Below are 7184 nucleotides of genomic sequence, written 5' to 3'. Positions count from 1 at the left end.
TGTGACCTTTGACCTCTAATGGTGGAACAGAAGGGAAGCTGTGAAGTTGAGAGTCCATAAAACATGCGCAACTGAAAACAAGCTCTCGAGCATTACAACTGTGTATACACACACACACACAGGTGTCAGTTCAAGAAAGCATTTAGCCCCTTCACTCTATCTCTGCAGTGTTACACTGTGTGTAATTCAATCCTCCGACATGTGTTTCCTATAACAGCCCCGCCGCTTTAGTATCACTGGAGTTGTACTGTAACTGTGACACCGGCCCACTGTGCCTCCTGACATTAGGTTCACAAAGATGCCTGCTCCCATCGAGCTTCTGCAGTTTCGCCGTGGATGAAAAATTCACAGGGAACCCTGGCGAAAATCCAGATGCAGCTCGGTCCAATAAATATTTATCTGTGCGTTAACTATGAGAAGTGTTTGCCGTAGAGGAGGAGAAGAGGACTACAGGGGAAAAGAGGTCACAACCCCAAATAAAGTAGCTTTTATTTGGTGACTTACCAAGACTGAGTAACCATAACAGTATATCAGCTATCCACACACCAAACAGAGGAAGTGTAACGTATGATTGCCAAACTAAAGCTCATATGTTTCTTTTATAGGTGTTATGTATGTAATGTAGGTGGGTTAAAAATTAAATGAGGGATTATTAGAACATTTTTTAAAGGTCCTTGGACATCAAGTGGTGAGCACTGTGTTAAAAACCAAGGAGGAGGAACAAACTTTTTCCGGTGCAAAACAAGTTCTTTTTTATTACTAAAACAGTCCTTTTAAAATGAGTCCACTAAAATCTGCTGCACCTGTCTAAAAGTCAATAAAAGAATTCAGCTAAAATACCCAGGGCCAAGGGTCCACGCTAAAAACGGGGTTTAAAAAGAAGTCCAATGCAGGCTGTCTTTTTCTGTCGGTGGACCGTGTCCGTCACCGAGCCGCTCTCCACTCTTTGGCCGGATACCTAACAAGACACAAAGACAACAGCAGTGGGGTGCACAACAGCGCTACTTTCAACTCTTATTTTTCCCATGCCAGAGTGTTACTAAAACCAGTGGGTACTTACGCGGCGAGGCAGAGCTCCTCACTCTGCCGCTGCTGTACCGTCTTGTTGTAACACTCTGAACTCTGCTGCTGGCGTCCCACACTTCACTGGTGTCTGCTTGTGTCTCCTCCGTGCCTGGTCCTCTCACGGCTTCTCCCCTGTTTCTCCGTTTCTCAGGCTGGCTCGTCCGCTGTACTGCCTTCCGCTACTCTTCTCAACTGCTCCTCGCTGCTCACAGCTGCTCACGGCTTCTCTCGGCTTTCCGACTTCTCCTCGTTGGTCACGGCTTCTCTCGGCTTTCCCGACTACTCGACTTCTGGTGAACCTCGCTGCTTGCTCGTCCTTTTCTTTTCCGGGCCAGCAGCGAGTAGACCCTCCTTTAGCTGCTGATTGGTCACCTGTCGCCCAGCTCCCCTGTCTCATTGGTTTACTGTCTGTCTGTCAACCGGTGGGCGCTACACAGGTGAAGGTGATCAGCTTCATTAAACGAGTGTCAAGCAGAAAAAAACCCCATAAAAACTCAAATCTAAAACCATGCAGAATAAACAGTACTAATATAAAATAATTCATCATAACACAAAGCAAATGTAAATATAAGAAAATAAACCCAATACTTCTGCCGTGCGACATGTACTAGTGAAGAATGATACATTTTACACTTTTGTCTTAACCTACCAACCTTGTGTGAATTGAAAAGTACATGACACATAATTTAGAGTACAACATGCTTTAACAAGACTAAAGATGTGTTCACACTGCCAGCGACACAGCAACGTTATACCAGTCATTTTCAATGGAAGCCGCTACAAATAAAGTTGAACTGGTTTCAATTCTTTAGGCACTCTAATGACGCGGTGAAGCATCAACCGATCATGTTTTTATTTCACCCCGATCCGGTCTGTCTAAAAAAATGCGTTATTTAATGACATAACTACGTCAATGACCACTTGACCAGCACTTAACGGCGCCTCGCCGACAATGTAGCTGGCCGTGCTGCCCGTTTTGTTGGTTTTGTTGCTCGTAGTGTGAATCTAGCATGAGGCTGCATTCACACCAGATTAGGTGTGGCAGCAAAAAAGCCAGTCCTCCCATTCATTTGAATGTGAGTGATGCATTTAACCTGCAATGGAGGGGACCGCAGCTGGAAAAAAACTAAATGGCCTGCGGCAAAAAGTCGAAACAGAATAAACTTTTGGAGAAAAGCAACCCGACTTCACGCTGCGGTGGCCAACCATGTAACCGGTGATCCATGCCTTTACAATCCAGCCATAAGGGAACAAAAAACGTTAATCGTCATGCAGTCGCTTGGTGTTAATGGGCCATTAAGTGACACTCCCACCCTGCGCTATATCGCCTGATTAGGTGTGAATGCAGCCTAACGCTTCATCCACACAAGGAACGTCAGGAGCCCGTGACGGCTGCGTCGCGTGACGGCTGCTTGATTCACACGTCGGGCGTTCACACCAGCTGCATTTCAGATGTGTATCTGCTGCTGCAGCTGCTGCTGTCAACCCTTTCTTTCTACATAGAGGTTGCCTTTTAATGGCGATTTCATTTCATTATAAATCATATATAATATCATTTATATTTATTTTAGACAGTGAAAGGTTAAGAAACGTGTGGTAATTTGTAAATAACAGTAATAATCTACAATTAAAACTCCGTACTATATTCATTCTTGGAGCTCTCCAAGTCACTGCATGTTCTACAACACTGTCCTGCACAAATTTCAGAATAAAAGCCTTGTGTTAACAAATGAAGGAATTCTGTCCACAGAAAAAATGGTTGAGGGCTTTTTATTTTGAAATGAAAGCAGGAAGTGTTGATTTAAACCACGTACTTTTTTAATTAATGGAGCTCTCCAAGTCACTGTATTATCACTGTCCTGCATATACAGTATTTCAGAATAAAAGCCACCATGAGTAAAGGGAATTCTGTCCACAGAAAAAAATGGTTGAGGGCTTTTTATTTTGAAATGAAAGCAGGAAGTGTTGATTTAAAAATAAGTCCACTTTTTTTCATGTCCGTAACATTCTTCAGACATGTAAACTGTAGTAATGTAGTTGATATGATGTCAATATACTGTCAATAGATCACTTTCACTGTTCGTGACATATTCTACAGCTGTCTAGACATGTAAACTGTAGTAATGTAGCTGATATGATGTCAATATACTGTCAATAGATCACTTTGACTGTCTGTTGTTGCTGTGAAACGCGCGCGGTACACTTCAAAATTAGGCGAGACCTCTATTCTCAAGAAGAGACGCAGCTGAGACGCGTCTCACGCGGGCAGTGTGGCTGCTCTAACCTGTTAACACGGACGCCGAAATAAAAAACAACAGGTAACGCAGCTGCCACGCGCTCCTGACGTTCCTGGTGTGGATGAGGCTTAAGAGTTCTACAGCTACAGTATGTAAGCAGAGGTTTGAAGGTAAACTTCTGCAGCTAAATGCTAACGTCAGCACGATAACATGCTCACAGTGACCATGTTAACATGCTGATATGTTTGATGTTCACCATCTTATTTTAGCATGTTAACATGGTTAACATTTGCCTCCTAGTATTAAACACAAAATCCAGCTGACGCTGATAGTAATGTCATTAGTTTTGCAAAGTATTCGTAGTATTAAACTTGACCTGATGGTGGCTCAATATGAAAGGTTAGGGATTACAAAGTTAGTACAACTCATTCTGAGGGGGAGATGAATGTCTGTACCAAATTCCATGGCAACCAAATAGCTGTTGAGACATTTCACTCAAAACCACAAATGTGAACCTCATGGTGACAAAAAGGAAAAGTAATCACCAAAGTAATTGGGATAGATCATTTGGCAATCTATCTCATAACTGTTGAGATATTTCAGTCTGGAATAAAGTAGTGGACCGACCAACCGACTGAACAAGCAGACCGACATCATCCATAGAGCTATTCCACTAGCATGGCCCCAAAAAAAAGGGTAAAACCCATCTATATAAGGTCCCACAGATAATCAGATGAAGTTGGAAAATACATTCCATCAGTATCAAAACATAGAAAAGCTATAGTAGTGAGTATCTTCACTCTTCCTACAACTTCCTGCTTTATCAAGTTGAGTAATCGGGTGTGAAGGACCTCGATCAGGAAGATAACACATGGCCCGAAGCAGCAGGCCAAATGTTTGAGAAAAAAAAAAATAATGTTAAAGCTCTGAGAGCATGACACAAAATATGTGGTCTGATGAAACAAAAATTGACCTTCAGCCAGTTTTATGTCTGACAGAACCCCCGGCACAGCACAGCTCATCACTCATCTAACACCATCCTACTGTGGTGAATGCAGGTGGAAGAATCAGACTGAGGCGGGGGCTTTTCAGCAGCAGGGACTCTGAGACTTGTGACGATTGAGTGGAGAATAAACTGGGACAGATGCAGGCGCATTCATAAAAGGGAAATACATTGTATATTGTAGAGCAGATTTCAATTCAAACAAGATTCACCACACCATAAGCATACAACAAAACAAACAGTAGTTGTCTTCAGAACAAGAATGTAAAGGTTTCACAGCCAAAAAAGCCAGACTTGAATCTGGTTGGGAGTCTGTGCGATGTATTGAAATAGCTGCTGCAGATGCTCCCAAAATCTGCGAGGAAAAACAGAGAAATACATGACAGAATGCAGATCTGCTTGGCAGATATACAGTCAGCAAGTCAGCATGAGGCTTTTAGTGAAGACTGATGAATCTGAAGTTGGGTTGGGCAACGTTAATTCCTTACTATGAGACGATAGGGGTTTGTCAACCAGTGGAGAACTTGCTACATCGTTAACATCGAGTTACCTCCAGTATTCCTGTAACATGTCTTGCTTTAGTCAATCCTGGAAGGCAAATCAATGAGCAGGTCTGCTTTATAGCAATATTAGATTTACAAGAAGCATTGATTTGGTGAAATAGGTTGATTTTTTCAAATATTTCATTCACTTGATTTGCCAAAAATTAGGGATGCACCAATACCGATACCAGTATCGGGTATCGGGTCTGATAATGTGCTCATGTGCTAGTACTCGCAAAAGGGCTCCAATACAACGGCACCAATACCACTTTACGGCAGCGTGACGTTAACCTCTTTTCACCATTTTTCGGGTCCCGTCGCACGCGCTCACGCTCCACCTCCCCGACGGTGCGGGCGAGACGGGCCGGTGGTGCGCCCAACCCCGCTGGGCCTGGGTTCCCACCTCAACCCTCACTTTCATTGCGCAACAGGGTTTTGCTTGCACCCTCTGACTCGCATGCACGTTAGACTCCTTGGTCCGTGTTTCAAGACGGGTCGGGTGGGTTGCTGACATCGCCGCAGACCCCTGGCGCCTTTTACGTGGGCCAAGCCCGCCCTGGGGGCACGACGCGGTTGGGGCGCACTGAGGACAGTCTGCCCCGGTGACACTTTGTCCACAGCCCTGGGAAGCACCTTTGCCCCGAGCCTTTCCACGCACCGCCCCGTATGCGGGACTCCCCAGCCTGCTGTGTGTCGCTCGCACCCTCCAGCTGGCTGTTAACGAGGGTCTTTTGGCACAGAGAAGTACTCGTATCGGTACTCGGTATCGGAGAGTACCCAAATGTAAGTACTTGTACTCGGTCTGAAAAAAAGTGGTATCGGTGCATCCCTACCAAAAAATAGACAGTCTGGTTATTTTATCTACAAATAGTTTGACATTTGAATTTCCCCAAACTATATTAAACTGTCTATGTCATACTGTCTATGTCTATTGGAATAATACATTATATACTTTGAACTTCACTCTGTTGCTCAGTCCACCACTTTGGTCCAGATTGAAATATCTCAGCAACTATTGGATGGACTGTCATGAAATATGGTAGACATTCATGTTCCCCAGAAAATAAATCTTACTGATTTTGGTGATCTTTTGCTGACTTTTTCTTTTTGCACCACCATCACAGGTGCAGTTTGAACTTTAAGGGTAGGGGTTCACCAAAAATAAAATATAAAGGGAACGTAATATGTACAACAGAGGCTTCATTAATATATAATACTAAATAATAACCAGGCACCAACAGGCGCATTTTCATATCCTGACTGTTCAATGAGTGATGGAATATTGCAAGAATTACCATAGATCTTTTCATGATTTTTTCCAGAGCTCGCTCCCAGATCTCAGATAATGTTGGCATTCATACCTTAGGAGGGGACGTCATTGAAAGACTATCATCCTAAAGTACTTAGGTATTTGGGTGGATGACAGGCTCTCTTTTAGAGTGCATATTGAGAACCTAGTAAAGAAACTGAAGGTTAGGCTGGGTTTTTATTATCGAAATAGGGCCTCCCTTAATTTAGCAATTAGGAAAACACTTGTGTAGGCTACGTCCTTGAGTGTTTTAGACTATGGGGACATTATTTACATGCATGCTGCCTCCTCTACACTTTGCTGCCTAGATTCTGTGTATCACAGTTCTCTGCGTTTTATATCCAACTCATTTTCCCGTACACATCATTGTGTACTTTATGATCTGGTCTCCTGGTCTTCATTAAGCCTAAGGAGACAGCAGCCTTGGTATATTTTTATTTACAAAGCCATACTGGGCAAACTCCCTTCATATCTGTGTAATCTCCTATCACTCCCCAACAGCTATTAGAACTGTCGCTCCACTAGATGGCTGCTCTACCGGGTACCGAGGATTTGCTCGGAACTTGGTAGAGCAGCTTTCACCTGTTTTGCGCACTGGGCATGGAATAACCTTCAGAACACACTAGAACTTAATGATTTAGTCTCCCTGGGAGAGCTCAAAGCTCTGATAAAAAACTGTGTAACTGAAGAGTGCAATTGCTATTCCTAAACTGGATTTTGTATTGTGTATCTGTTGTCTTTTGTCTGTTTTAACATGTTCCATTGTATAATATTTGTAACTTTGAAATGGTGTGCCATCTTGGCAAGGTCTCCCTCGAAAAAGAGATTTTAATCTCAAGGGACCTCCTGGTTAAATAAAGGTTAAAGAAAAAAAAAAGAAACCGAAGTTGCACAAACCGCAAAATCCGATAGTTAACCCGAGATGAGCCCTGCAGGTTCATTGATAGACCTACAGTGGGCCATCCATGGCGTCTAATATGAACCCTAGCATATGTTAAAATACAGAGAGGTCTAGTGTATTGGAATGC

At 43.3% G+C, this 7184-nt stretch overlaps 1 long non-coding RNA gene across 1 annotated transcript; it reads right to left on the bottom strand.

The window, feature by feature from the left end:
- Positions 1 to 458: 458 nt before the first annotated feature.
- On the bottom strand, positions 459 to 1398 carry LOC119482386. The gene is made up of 2 exons (XR_005205416.1): positions 1061 to 1398; positions 459 to 958 (listed from the first exon to the last, which is right to left on the bottom strand). It is a non-coding gene; the product is annotated as an uncharacterized LOC119482386 (long non-coding RNA).
- Positions 1399 to 7184: the final 5786 nt, after the last annotated feature.

The sequence above is a fragment of the Sebastes umbrosus genome, chromosome 23 (genome assembly GCF_015220745.1).
Source record: "Sebastes umbrosus isolate fSebUmb1 chromosome 23, fSebUmb1.pri, whole genome shotgun sequence".
NCBI lineage: Eukaryota > Metazoa > Chordata > Actinopteri > Perciformes > Sebastidae > Sebastes > Sebastes umbrosus.
The sequence above is the reverse complement of the archived record's forward strand: the minus strand, read 5'-3'. Positions and strand labels throughout refer to the sequence as shown.